Below are 15,060 nucleotides of genomic sequence, written 5' to 3' on the forward strand. Positions count from 1 at the left end.
CCATATTCCTCCCACGGACAACAGGTGTCTCCCCGGGTGCCTGACTTAAACAAACCACCTCACCATCAGAATCCTCCTGGTCAATTTCCTCCCCAGCGCCAGCAACACCCATATCCTCCTCATCCTGGTGTACTTCAACACTGACATCTTCAATCTGACTATCAGGAACTGGACTGCGGGTGCTCCTTCCAGCACTTGCAGGGGGCGTGCAAATGGTGGAAGGCGCATTCTCTTCACGTCCAGTGTTGGGAAGGTCAGGCATCGCAACCGACACAATTGGACTCTCCTTGTGGATTTGGGATTTCAAAGAACGCACAGTTCTTTGCGGTGCTTTTGCCAGCTTGAGTCTTTTCAGTTTTCTAGCGAGAGGCTGAGTGCTTCCATCCTCATGTGAAGCTGAACCACTAGCCATAAACATAGGCCAGGGCCTCAGCCGTTCCTTGCCACTCCGTGTGGTAAATGGCATATTGGCAAGTTTACGCTTCTCCTCCGACAATTTTATTTTAGGTTTTGGAGTCCTTTTTTTACTGATATTTGGTGTTTTGGTTTTGACATGCTCTGTACTATGCCATTGGGCATCGGCCTTGGCAGACGACGTTGCTGGCATTTCATCGTCTCGGCCATGACTAGTGGCAGCAGCTTCAGCACGAGGTGGAAGTGGATCTTGATCTTTCCCTAATTTTGGAACCTCAACATTTTTGTTCTCCATATTTTAATAGGCACAACTAAAAGGCACCTCAGGTAAACAATGGAGATGGATGGATTGGATACTAGTATACAATTATGGACGGGCTGCCGAGTGCCGACACAGAGGTAGCCACAGCCGTGAACTACCGCACTGTACTGTGTCTGCTGCTAATATATAGACTGGTTGATAAAGAGATAGTATACTCGTAACTAGTATGTATGTATAAAGAAAGAAAAAAAAACCACGGTTAGGTGGTATATACAATTATGGACGGGCTGCCGAGTGCCGACACAGAGGTAGCCACAGCCGTGAACTACCGCACTGTACTGTGTCTGCTGCTAATATATAGACTGGTTGATAAAGAGATAGTATACTCGTAACTAGTATGTATGTATAAAGAAAGAAAAAAAAACCACGGTTAGGTGGTATATACAATTATGGACGGGCTGCCGAGTGCCGACACAGAGGTAGCCACAGCCGTGAACTACCGCACTGTACTGTGTCTGCTGCTAATATATAGACTGGTTGATAAAGAGATAGTATACTCGTAACTAGTATGTATGTATAAAGAAAGAAAAAAAACCACGGTTAGGTGGTATATACAATTATGGACGGGCTGCCGAGTGCCGACACAGAGGTAGCCACAGCCGTGAACTACCGCACTGTACTGTGTCTGCTGCTAATATATAGACTGGTTGATAAAGAGATAGTATACTCGTAACTAGTATGTATGTATAAAGAAAGAAAAAAAAACCACGGTTAGGTGGTATATACAATTATGGACGGGCTGCCGAGTGCCGACACAGAGGTAGCCACAGCCGTGAACTACCGCACTGTACTGTGTCTGCTGCTAATATATAGACTGGTTGATAAAGAGATAGTATACTCGTAACTAGTATGTATGTATAAAGAAAGAAAAAAAAACCACGGTTAGGTGGTATATACAATTATGGACGGGCTGCCGAGTGCCGACACAGAGGTAGCCACAGCCATGAACTACCGCACTGTACTGTGTCTGCTGCTAATATATAGACTGGTTGATAAAGAGATAGTATACTCGTAACTAGTATGTATGTATAAAGAAAGAAAAAAAAACCACGGTTAGGTGGTATATACAATTATGGACGGGCTGCCGAGTGCCGACACAGAGGTAGCCACAGCCGTGAACTACCGCACTGTACTGTGTCTGCTGATAATATATAGACTGGTTGATAAAGAGATAGTATACTCGTAACTAGTATGTATGTATAAAGAAAGAAGAAAAAACCACGGTTAGGTGGTATATACAATTATGGACGGGCTGCCGAGTGCCGACACAGAGGTAGCCACAGCCGTGAACTACCGCACTGTACTGTGTCTGCTGCTAATATATAGACTGGTTGATAAAGAGATAGTATACTCGTAACTAGTATGTATGTATAAAGAAAGAAAAAAAAACCACGGTTAGGTGGTATATACAATTATGGACGGGCTGCCGAGTGCCGACACAGAGGTAGCCACAGCCGTGAACTACCGCACTGTACTGTGTCTGCTGCTAATATATAGACTGGTTGATAAAGAGATAGTATACTCGTAACTAGTATGTATGTATAAAGAAAGAAAAAAAAACCACGGTTAGGTGGTATATACAATTATGGACGGGCTGCCGAGTGCCGACACAGAGGTAGCCACAGCCGTGAACTACCGCACTGTACTGTGTCTGCTGCTAATATATAGACTGGTTGATAAAGAGATAGTATACTCGTAACTAGTATGTATGTATAAAGAAAGAAAAAAAACCACGGTTAGGTGGTATATACAATTATGGACGGGCTGCCGAGTGCCGACACAGAGGTAGCCACAGCCGTGAACTACCGCACTGTACTGTGTCTGCTGCTAATATATAGACTGGTTGATAAAGAGATAGTATACTCGTAACTAGTATGTATGTATAAAGAAAGAAAAAAAAACCACGGTTAGGTGGTATATACAATTATGGACGGGCTGCCGAGTGCCGACACAGAGGTAGCCACAGCCGTGAACTACCGCACTGTACTGTGTCTGCTGCTAATATATAGACTGGTTGATAAAGAGATAGTATACTCGTAACTAGTATGTATGTATAAAGAAAGAAAAAAAAACCACGGTTAGGTGGTATATACAATTATGGACGGGCTGCCGAGTGCCGACACAGAGGTAGCCACAGCCGTGAACTACCGCACTGTACTGTGTCTGCTGCTAATATATAGACTGGTTGATAAAGAGATAGTATACTCGTAACTAGTATGTATGTATAAAGAAAGAAAGAAAAACCACGGTTAGGTGGTATATACAATTATGGACGGGCTGCCGAGTGCCGACACAGAGGTAGCCACAGCCGTGAACTACCGCACTGTACTGTGTCTGCTGCTAATATATAGACTGGTTGATAAAGAGATAGTATACTCGTAACTAGTATGTATGTATAAAGAAAGAAGAAAAAACCACGGTTAGGTGGTATATACAATTATGGACGGGCTGCCGAGTGCCGACACAGAGGTAGCCACAGCCGTGAACTACCGCACTGTACTGTGTCTGCTGCTAATATATAGACTGGTTGATAAAGAGATAGTATACTCGTAACTAGTATGTATGTATAAAGAAAGAAAAAAAAACCACGGTTAGGTGGTATATACAATTATGGACGGGCTGCCGAGTGCCGACACAGAGGTAGCCACAGCCGTGAACTACCGCACTGTACTGTGTCTGCTGCTAATATATAGACTGGTTGATAAAGAGATAGTATACTCGTAACTAGTATGTATGTATAAAGAAAGAAAAAAAAACCACGGTTAGGTGGTATATACAATTATGGACGGGCTGCCGAGTGCCGACACAGAGGTAGCCACAGCCGTGAACTACCGCACTGTACTGTGTCTGCTGCTAATATATAGACTGGTTGATAAAGAGATAGTATACTCGTAACTAGTATGTATGTATAAAGAAAGAAAAAAAAACCACGGTTAGGTGGTATATACAATTATGGACGGGCTGCCGAGTGCCGACACAGAGGTAGCCACAGCCGTGAACTACCGCACTGTACTGTGTCTGCTGCTAATATAGACTGGTTGATAAAGAGATAGTATACTACTAATATTATATACTGGTGGTCAGGTCACTGGTCACTAGTCACACTGGCAGTGGCACTCCTGCAGCAAAAGTGTGCACTGTTTAATTTTAATATAATATTATGTACTCCTGGCTCCTGCTATAACCTATAACTGGCACTGCAGTAGTGCTCCCCAGTCTCCCCCACAATTATAAGCTGTGTGAGCTGAGCAGTCAGACAGATATATAATATATATAGATGATGCAGCACACTGGCCTGAGCCTGAGCAGTGCACACAGATATGGTATGTGACTGAGTCACTGTGTGCTGTGTATCGCTTTTTTCAGGCAGAGAACGGATTATAAATAAAAGTGGTGGTCAGTCACTGGTCACTATCAGCAAAACTCTGCACTGTACACTACTGAGTACTCCTAATGCTCCCCAAAATTAGTAAATCAAGTGTCTAAACGGAGAGGACGCCAGCCACGTCCTCTCCCTATCAATCTCAATGCACGTGTGAAAATGGCGGCGACGCGCGGCTCCTTATATAGAATCCGAGTCTCGCGATAGAATCCGAGCCTCGCGAGAATCCGACAGCGTCATGATGACGTTCGGGCGCGCTCGGGTTAACCGAGCAAGGCGGGAAGATCCGAGTCGCTCGGACCCGTGAAAAAAAACATGAAGTTCTGGCGGGTTCGGATTCAGAGAAACCGAACCCGCTCATCTCTAGCCATGACTACTATTCCGCCCACACCATACGTCATAGTATGGGACGGCGTTTGTGACGTCAGCTCCGGGTGCCGGAAACAGGGGGAACGTGGCTTGCTGCACACACTGGTGTTATATAAGGTATGTAAGTTTTATATTTTGTTATCCTGACGAAAGGTGCTAATAAAGACACCTGAAACGTTGATTGAACCTATGCTGCCTCAGTGAGCTGTTTTTTCTAAAACCATTGGAGTGCCGCCCTTTATTCCACTTTGTTTGCTGGGCCTTGTAGTGCCACGGGAGGGCACCCTGGTATTTATCCTGTGCTGTTGGAGTGCCGGTCGTATCCAGAGCTATATATATATATATATATATATATATTGTGACAAGAACACTGGGATAGTGTTTGAGGGCAGGTATATTTGTCCCAGGTTCTTGTCTTACATGTTTTAGAAAATGTTAACTTCTAGGAAAAATGCTTTTTGTTTTGTCTGAACCTTTTCAGTTTGCTGTAAAAGCTGTATAAAGGCTCTGAGAGAGAGATAAGGCGAGTTCTAGACATTGGGCCCAGTTCGGGTCTTTGGCCTCACAGAGGGCTAATCAGGGTTTCAGCTGTGTAAGTGTGATATAGTGTTTCTAACCTGATTAGTATGGGCAGACTGCCTGGGAAGGCTGCAGGATCTGTGTGTGAGAGACACGCTTTCTGATGCAAGTAAGCTATACAGTATGTACTGAAGAACTCTGTGTTTTGTTTAGTGACAGTTAGGAACATCTTATGTTTAGTTAGTGCCGGACAGGCAAGGTATTTTTATTTTGGGGTTTGTTTTATTTTCTGTTTCAATAAAACTGGCCGGGGTCAGTTGTACCAGAAACTGGACTTGTGTTGTTCCTCAGCTGCGTGCTGCCATATTCCCCAGGAAAAGGCACCTTGCACCCCTACAGTGTTACAACTTGGTGGAGAATGCGAGCAGGCCGTTCTGCGCATAAGTGAAAGCAGCAGCTTTGTGAGGCCTGCAGAAAACGGTGGTTTATGCAGATACAGCCCAGTGTGAAGTTACTGAGACTCACCCCTGAGGGTTTGATATATGTCCTGGGTGAAAGCAGCTGCAAAGCCACCTGAAAAATCTGTTGACATGGAGGATCTGCTTAAAGCCTTGCTGCAAGCTACAGCGGCTCAGCAGGAGGCCAACCGACAGCAGCAGGTGGCAATGGAGGAAAATTGGAGACTACAGCGTCAGGATAGAGAGGCCTTAGCAGAAGTGGTGCAGAGACTTGCAGCTCGGGTTGGAGATGTGGCCGTCAGTGCTCCAACCAGCTCTAGTTCTATACGAGCCAGTCACTTCCTGTAGAAAATGACAGAGGCTGATGATGTGGAGGCCTATCTGACCACGTTTGAAAGGACTGCCGAGCGTGAGAACTGGCCGAAAGCACAGTGGGCCAGTCTGCTGGCACCTTTCCTGTCAGGTGAGCCCCAAAAAGCTTACTTTGATTTAAGCCCTGCTGAGGCTCGGGACTATGATAAACTAAAGACTGAGATCCTGACCCGCCTGGGAGTCACGCTGTCAGTACGAGCGCAACGGGTGCACCGTTGGCTGTACGCCATGGAGAAGCCTCCGCGCTCCCAGATGCACGACCTTATTCAGCTAACAAAAAAATGGCTGCAGCCAGAGACATTAACTGGTCCCCAGATGGTGGAAAGAGTCGTCATGGACCGCTACTTGAGATCTTTGCCCATGGTCCTGCGCAAGTGGGTGAGCCATGGAAACCCGGGTACTGCTGACCAATTAGTGGACATGGTAGAGAGGTATTTGGCAGCAGAGGAACTACTGATGACCACCCAGCAACCCATAGATCCTCGACAGCGCCCTTCAGTAAAGACTGGTAAGACTGTTCCGTGGGAAAACGTTGCTGGGCGGTTAAGAGAACGCAAGGCTGGAGAGACTGTAAACACTGGCCCTGGAAACAGGCCAATGGGGCTAGAACGGTCTATGCTGCCCAAATCGGTTGATAATCATGTGGTTAAATGTTTTAGGTGTGGTATGCCAGGTCATGTTATTGCCAATTGCCCAGTCACGCAAGAACCCATGCAATGTGATGCTGCCTTTGAATGTCGCAGAATGTCTTTCTTTGCTAGGTTAGCCTGTACTGTGGTACCTTCACCTGAGCTGGAAAAACAAATGTGTGATGTGTTCTTAGAAGGTAACCGGGTAGAGGCCTTGCTAGATTCAGGAAGTTTAGTTACCCTCGTGAAAGCTGGGTTAGTGAACCCCTTAAAGGTCCAGCAAATACCTATTGGGGTAACTTGCATACATGGGGATACCCAATATTATGCCACTGCTGAGGTGAATATAGAAACTTGTTGTGGGTCAGCAATGGTTAAAGTGGGACTGGTCCCTACCTTGGTGCATGAGGCCATAATAGGGAGGGATTTTCCTCATTTTTGGAAACTGTGGGAATCACGGTTATCAACAGATGTGAGAAGTAAAAAGCCAGTTGATAATACCGGTGATTTTTTGGATGTACGTGGGTCTTCGGAACTTTCTGGCCCTTTGCCTTTTGCTAGTTTGGCTGGGGAAGTGACAGATGGGGAGTCCAGTGAGGACCCTCTTGCCGGGAACAGAGACATAGTAGTTAGAACTGAAAGCGTGCCTGACCTGGAGGTAAAGAAGGATCTGTTTGCGTCTGAACAGTTAAAGGATCCTACCTTAATAAAGGCTAGAGAGAATGTTAAGATTGTTAATGGGGAACCTGTGGTACCAGGTGACAGGGTTACGTATCCCCACATGGCCATCTGTAATGAGCTCTTGTACCACATTGTCAAAAGGGGTGAGGATGTGGTGGAACAGCTGGTAGTTCCCCAGCCTTATCGGAGAACGGTACTAGATTTAGCTCATAGTCACGTTACCGCAGGACATTTAGGGGCAGAAAAAACCACTGAAAGAGTTTTACAAAGGTTCTTTTGGCCAGGGGTTTATAAAGAAGTATCTGAATATTGTTCTTCCTGTCCTGAATGCCAGTATCATGCCCCTAGACCCCATTTCAGGAGCCCACTAGTTCCCATGCCTATTATAGAGGTCCCGTTTGACAGAATAGCCATGGATCTCGTGGGGCCCTTGTTAAAGTCTGCTCGGGGCCATCAGTATATCCTGGTAATTATGGACTATGCCACTCGATATCCTGAGGCTGTCCCTTTACGCACTATCACAACCAAGGCGATAGCTAGGGAGCTGGTGCAGGTATTTAGTAGAGTGGGAATACCAAAAGAAATTTTGACTGACCAAGGTACTCCATTTATGTCAAGGATCATGAAAGAATTGTGCAAGTTATTTAAGGTCACTCACCTCAGGACGTCCATCTACCATCCCCAAACTGACGGGTTGGTGGAAAGGTTTAATAAAACATTAAAAAGTATGTTAAAAAAGGTTGTTGAGAGAGATGGGAAAAACTGGGATTGTTTGTTGCCCTACTTGTTAATGGCCATCAGAGAAGTTCCTCAGTCCTCTACGGGGTTTTCTCCATTTGATTTGTTGTATGGTAGACACCCCAGAGGGCTGTTGGATGTTGCCAAAGAGACGTGGGAAGGACAGCCCACTCCTTATAGAAGCGTTATTGAGCATGTAACACAAATGCAGGATAGGATTGCAGCCGTGGTACCTGTTGTCAGAGAGCACATGGAACAGGCCCAAAGTGCTCAACAGAGGGTCTATAACCGGAGTGCCAAGATACGGGAATTTGCTCCTGGAGATAGAGTTCTTGTTTTGGTACCCACTGTGGAAAGCAAATTCCTAGCTAAATGGCAGGGTCCATTTGAGATTAGGGAAAAAGTGAATGAGGTTAATTACAAAGTATACCAGCCGGGAAAGAGAAAACCCGAACAGATCTACCATGTTAACTTAATCAAACCTGGAAAGATAGGTTGTCTCTGTCAGCGGAGCCTTGCCCTTCGGTGTCTTCACCCCGGTTGCTTCCCGCAGTGAAGGTGTCAGAGACATTATCAGCTGATCAGAACAATCAGGTTAAAGAATTTCTCATCCAAAATAGGGAGGTATTTTCAGAGCTGCCTGGCCGAACGACCATAATAAAACATGACATTGTCACAGAACCAGGGGTCAGGGTTCATTTAAAGCCATATAGGATTCCTGAAGCTCAGCGAGAAGCTATTTCTAAGGAAGTTAAAACCATGTTAGAACTTGGAGTCATAGAGGAGTCTAACAGTGAGTGGTCCAGTCCCATAGTGCTCATCCCGAAGCCCGACGGTAGCATACGCTTCTGTAATGACTTTCGTAAATTAAATGAGGTGTCCAAGTTTGACGCATACCCCATGCCCCGTGTGGATGAGCTTGTAGAAAGGCTGGGAACAGCCAGGTTTCTCACCACATTGGACCTGACCAAAGGTTACTGGCAAATACCTTTATCTGATAGCGCCAAAGAAAAAACAGCCTTTTCGGTTCCGGAGGGGCTGTACCAGTATAAGATGCTACCCTTTGGGTTGCATGGGGCTCCAGCAACCTTTCAACGGGCGATGGATAAAATTTTGAGGCCCCATAGAAAATATGCAGCTGCCTATTTGGATGATGTGGTAATTCACAGTACAGACTGGGGGTCACATTTGGTTAAAGTACAAGCAGTACTGGACTCAATCAGAGAGGCAGGGTTAACTGCTAACCCAAAGAAGTGCTGCCTCGCAATGGAGGAGGTCAAATACTTGGGCTTCACCATAGGCAGAGGTCTGATTAGGCCCCAATTGAATAAAGTTGATGCTATTCAAAACTGGCCTCGTCCAGTGAATAAAAAACAGGTAAGGGCTTTTTTGGGAATTACTGGGTACTATAGACGGTTTATTCCTAATTTTGCGACCACAGCGGTGCCGTTGTCAGACCTTACCAAAGGGAAGCAGTCAAATGTGGTGAAATGGAACCCTGATGCAGAAAAGGCGTTCCAAGCATTAAAAGTGGCTTTGTGTTCACAACCGGTGTTGATAACACCAGATTTTTCAAAAGAATTTGTGGTACAGACAGATGCCTCAGAGGTAGGGATAGGTGCTGTGCTGTCCCAAACCAGAGATGGGGAAGAACACCCTATCATTTATTTGAGTAGGAAACTCAATGAGCATGAAAAAAGGTATGCCATTGTGGAAAAGGAGGCTTTGGCCATTAAGTGGGCACTAGATACCTTGAGATATTACCTCTTGGGTAGACAATTCAGACTAGTGACAGACCATGCCCCTTTAAAAGGGATGTATGTAAATAGAGGCAAGAATGCTCGTGTAACTAGATGGTTTCTAGCGTTGCAGGACTTTAAGTTTACTGTCGAACATAGACCGGGAACACAATTGGCGAACGCAGATGCATTGTCTCGCATCTTCTGTTTGGGGGCTACAAGTGTTCCGGCCCCTAGGTCGAAACAGGGGAGGGGGATATGTGACAAGAACACTGGGATAGTGTTTGAGGGCAGGTATATTTGTCCCAGGTTCTTGTCTTACATGTTTTAGAAAATGTTAACTTCTAGGAAAAATGCTTTTTGTTTTGTCTGAACCTTTTCAGTTTGCTGTAAAAGCTGGGTAAAGGCTCTGAGAGAGAGATAAGGCGAGTTCTAGACATTGGGCCCAGTTCGGGTCTTTGGCCTCACAGAGGGCTAATCAGGGTTTCAGCTGTGTAAGTGTGATATAGTGTTTCTAACCTGATTAGTATGGGCAGACTGCCTGGGAAGGCTGCAGGATCTGTGTGTGAGAGACACGCTTTCTGATGCAAGTAAGCTATACAGTATGTACTGAAGAACTCTGTGTTTTGTTTAGTGACAGTTAGGAACATCTTATGTTTAGTTAGTGCCGGACAGGCAAGGTATTTTTATTTTGGGGTTTGTTTTATTTTCTGTTTCAATAAAACTGGCCGGGGTCAGTTGTACCAGAAACTGGACTTGTGTTGTTCCTCAGCTGCGTGCTGCCATATTCCCCAGGAAAAGGCACCTTGCACCCCTACAGTGTTACAATATATATATATACACTGTGTCAGCCCGGCAGTATAAATGTGCATTACTGCCTAACAGCACAGAGGTCATGTGTTCAATTCCCACCTCGGCCCTAACTGTGCGGAGTTTGTATATTCTCCCCGTGCTTGCGTCACTCACAATCCAAAAATATACTGGTAGGTTAATTGGCTCCCAACAAAAAATTAACCCTAGTGTGAATGTGTGTTCATGTATATGTGGTAGGGAATATAGAGTGTAAGCTCCACTGGGTCAGGGACTGATGTGAATGGCCAAATATTCTCTGTACAGCGCTGCAGAACATGTGTGTCTTATATGTGTGTGTGTACTGTATATTCGTCTAAGTGGCGACATTTCAGGACTTCCGTCCTTTTTTCAAGGCAGAACACAATCAAATGTGCAACATCTTAAGTAGACCTGCAACTGACGTTTTCTGGTATGCCGAATGAGGACAAACCCCGCCGGTGGCCAGTGCTGATGATGGCCGCAATCCTTGTGCATACGGGTAACCATAGATACCTGCAGCGTCCCGGGTGCGCTTGCTGTGCTGTGTCCACAACCCAAATCTACAAAGTGAAACTATTATTGGATACATTGGGGTCTATTCAAATGTTTTCTGGGCACCCAAATGTATTGGGCTCCCACCGGAGCTATTCATATGCCCCCCCTACCATATATATATATATATATATATGCAGTAATACTCAGTGTCTGCGCAAACAGTTCATCCAGAATTTTTTGGAGAAACCTCCCAGTGAGGCTCAATCCCACTCCAAGCCACCGGAGTATAAGGTGCAAAGAAAATGGAGAGCGCACTCGTCAATGTATTATTGGTAACACTTTATAAAAAGGTGATATATCCACATACATAGAGGTTAAAATTCACTCGTATAACGGGACCATCCCACAAGTGTAGCCATCCGTCTGCTTCTCAGCTCTGCTGGTCTCTCACACCGGCTCCGGACCCAGCGGGTGACGCCACGAACGTCCACGTTGTTTATTTTATATATATATATATACACACACACACACACACACACACACACACAAATCTGAAATTATCGGCACTGCACTTAGAAAGATAATAAACTACTACAGAGCCATCTTTTAGATAGTGCGCCACTGTGTCTTTTGTCATTAATGCGTGGAAGAAGAACGGTCATTGCAGGAACCTCGCTCCCTGGAAGACCTCTGAAACTGCAACCCAGGGATCAGAGAGTGCTAAACAGAGAGCTGTGAAAGAACAGGGGTCGTCCCATGCACACCATTGCACACGAGTTCAAACTGGACACTAATGGTCTGGTTTCGACAAGAATACCTCATAGGGAGACCCATGTACTTGGATTTTATGGCCAAGCAGCTGTTCTTAAACCTCCAATCACAAAGAAGAATGCAGCCCAGCACTTACAATGATATAAAGAGCACAAAAACTGGACAGTGGATCGATGGCAAGTGTTATGGAGCGACGGATCACGGTTTACACTTTTCAGTTCAGGTGAACGTGTTTGGTTTTGGCGATTGCCAGGAGAGCATCTGATGCCAGAGTGTAAAGTACCTACAGACTAGCATGGAGGTGGTAGCATTATGCTACATGGGGCTGTTTCAGCTGGTATGGCAAGGCTCCACTAGTTGTAATGCTAGAGATAGTGCATCTGCATTCTTTTTCTTTGTGGTCACATTATCAAGCATCTCGTTGACTGACAATGGGGAGGGCAGGGTGCATTTAAATATTTAAAGCAACTTCCACATGCAGTGTTCTGTACCTGTAATAAACCTAGCAGGGTAGCAGCCAGTGGCGGATTGGGAACAAAAAGCGGCCCTGGAAAAAGTTGTACTAGTGGCCCCACATGGGCAGCACCAGAGGTGTAAGGTCTAGCCATGGGCCATGGCAGCAGCAACCTCCCCCCAAGACTTTCCAGATAGTGGGCATGTCCAGCATCAAGGGGGAAGGTAAAAAGAAATAAAATTACATATTATGAGCACATTATATGATACACCTTCAGAATTTAGGAAACGATATCATTCTTTAGAAAGATATATTTTCTTACTTATTACACCAACCGTATTCCAATCACTATTCACTCAATCTTATAGGTCAGCCAAGCAGGCAGACAGAGCATCCACTAGATCATCTGCAATCACAGGCTAAGTGGCAAAGTCTTTTCATATATGCAAATTATTCATTATGTCTATAAATAGGACCACATGTCCTCAAACAAAACAGGCCCCACGCGTGCGTCGGCCCACCGGGAATCTTCCCTGTAGACCCTATGGCCAATCCGCCTCTGGTAGCAGCAGAATCGCATGATCCAAGATCTGCCTTCCTCTTCCTGTCCTATTCACAATAGATTTACATTTTACTTTTTTTGTTGTTTTTAGTTTTATTTTAAAAAAAATGCAGATAATGCCTTTTTATCATTTGCAGGGATATTCTATCATGATGCATGGAGTGCATAAATCAAAGAGGCCAAGTGGATGCCAGCAAAGGAAAGCAAAAAAGGCAAGAAATAAATCACTGAAAACACTAGCTGGATCCATGCTTCAGTTTGTCAAAAGACAGGATGATGGCCAGGGTTCATCAAAAGACGCAGCTCCTCAGTGTCAGTCTCCAATTGATACTGCTCATACTTCTGTTGCTTGCATGCATTCTGCTGAAGAGCAAGATGTGGAAATTGCAGAATTTACAGCAGAAACACAAGCAGTGGAAATAGAAGAATGTGAAGCAGAAGAAAGTGCTGAAAGTGACTCTAGCCTTGATACTGTAAAGGAGATAAGTGATGTTACGGAGAAAGATTTGCAAATTTTATATGATGTTTCTTTCTGGGAAATACCAGTTCCAGATCATTTTCGGGTTGAAATCATCAAAAGGGGAAGCGATTATTTCCAAAATAAAGATGGGCCTTTCAGTGCTGTGGCGAGGAAAGAATCAGATGCAAAAGCAAAGGGCGGTGTACGCCAGATTTCAAAAGAGTGGTTTTACAAAATAATGCCAAATGGTGAGAAAATTCTGCGGTCATGGATGGTTTACTCAGTTGTCAGCAACAAATTATACTGTTTCTGCTGCCGACTGTTTTGCCATTAGTGCTACAAGTATGAAATCCAAATTTGTGACTGGGTTTCAGAAGTGGTGGAAACTGAACCCGAAAGTACATAACAATGAGACTTCCGAAGAACACCTATGTTGCCTTGAAAAGTGGAAAACATTGGCAGCAGGACTTAGGCTGCACAAAACCATTGACGCCAAAAGTATTTCTTTAATGGAAATGGAGAAGAAAAAATGGAGGGATATCTTGCACAGATTGCTTGCTATCACGTTGTTTCTTGCCAAGCAGAATCTGGCATTCCGCGGCCACAAGGAAGATGAGACTTCATTGAATAAAGGGAACTTTCTTGAGATGGTTGAGGTATTTTCAAAATATGATCCAGTGCTGAAAGTGCACCTAATGAGATTAAAACGGAGCACGTGTAAACTTAAAGTGTCAGTCTCATATCTAGCACCAAACACTCAGAATGAGTTTATAAGTGTCCTGGCAAATCATGTGAAGGAGAAGCTTGTCATGGACATAAAGTATGCAAAGTATTTTGGGATCATGTTTGACAGCACACCTGACATATCACATACTGACCAGATGTCCGAAGTGATCAGATATGTAACAATCAACAACATGAAAGTTGAAGTAAAAGAGGTATTTCTCGGATTTTTCCCTTTAAAGGGGAAAACAGCTGCTAACCTCAGTTCTGACATTTTAAAAACACTGGAAAATGATGGACTGGACATAATGATGTGTCGTTCTCAAGGCTATGATAATGCTGCCACTATGGCTGGAATCCATGGAGGTGTACAAGCCATTCTTAAGAGAAAGAACAGGAAAGCTATTTTTAGTGGATGTGTGGACCATTCACTTAATTTGTGCGGTCAGCACTCTTTTGCTGAAAATGCATCATGTGTGACATTTTTTGGAACTCTTGAGGCAATGTTTTCTTTCTTTGCTAATTCAACCCATCAATGGGATGTGTTAATTGAACATACTGGAGTTTCAGTGAAAAGGTTATCAACAACACGCTGGAGTGCTCATCATGCTGCAGTTACGCCAGTTAAGGAAAAGCTTGATAAGTTTGTGGACCTGATTGAAGCTCTTTGTGATGTACATGAAAATGTGGACACAAGAGGAGCAGCACAAGGTCTTTTGCCTGCTGTCTGTGATTTCACTTTTCTGTGCTACCTGTACTTCTGGTGTGATGTACTTCAGGAAGTTAATCTTACACAGCAGTACCTGCAGACTAAGGGCTTAACTCTCGACAAGGTGGTGGCAAAGTTAGAAGCGCTTAAACTTTTTCTGCATGAGGAACGCAGTCATCTAGTGGAGCATGCAATTGAAGAGGCACTTTCAAAATCAGATGAATAAGGAATTGCAGTACAGAGAAGAGCCAGGTTCAAGAAGCGGTTGGCCGGGGAACAAGCAAGTGACGCTGGACTCTCTCTTCAAGAAGAAAATAAAAGGGCGATGTTTGAGTGCATTGATCGCTTTCTTTCTGAACTTCAGATCAGATCAAGAGCCATCCAGGAAATATCAGCCATGTTTGAAGCTGTTCAAGCGAAGAGTCTCATATC

General features: G+C 44.6%; 1 pseudogene; it reads left to right on the plus strand.

The window, feature by feature from the left end:
- Positions 1-12,888: 12,888 nt before the first annotated feature.
- LOC134990669 (zinc finger MYM-type protein 1-like) lies at positions 12,889-14,854 on the plus strand (annotated as a pseudogene).
- Positions 14,855-15,060: the final 206 nt, after the last annotated feature.

Source organism: Pseudophryne corroboree, chromosome 2 (assembly GCF_028390025.1).
Source record: "Pseudophryne corroboree isolate aPseCor3 chromosome 2, aPseCor3.hap2, whole genome shotgun sequence".
NCBI lineage: Eukaryota > Metazoa > Chordata > Amphibia > Anura > Myobatrachidae > Pseudophryne > Pseudophryne corroboree.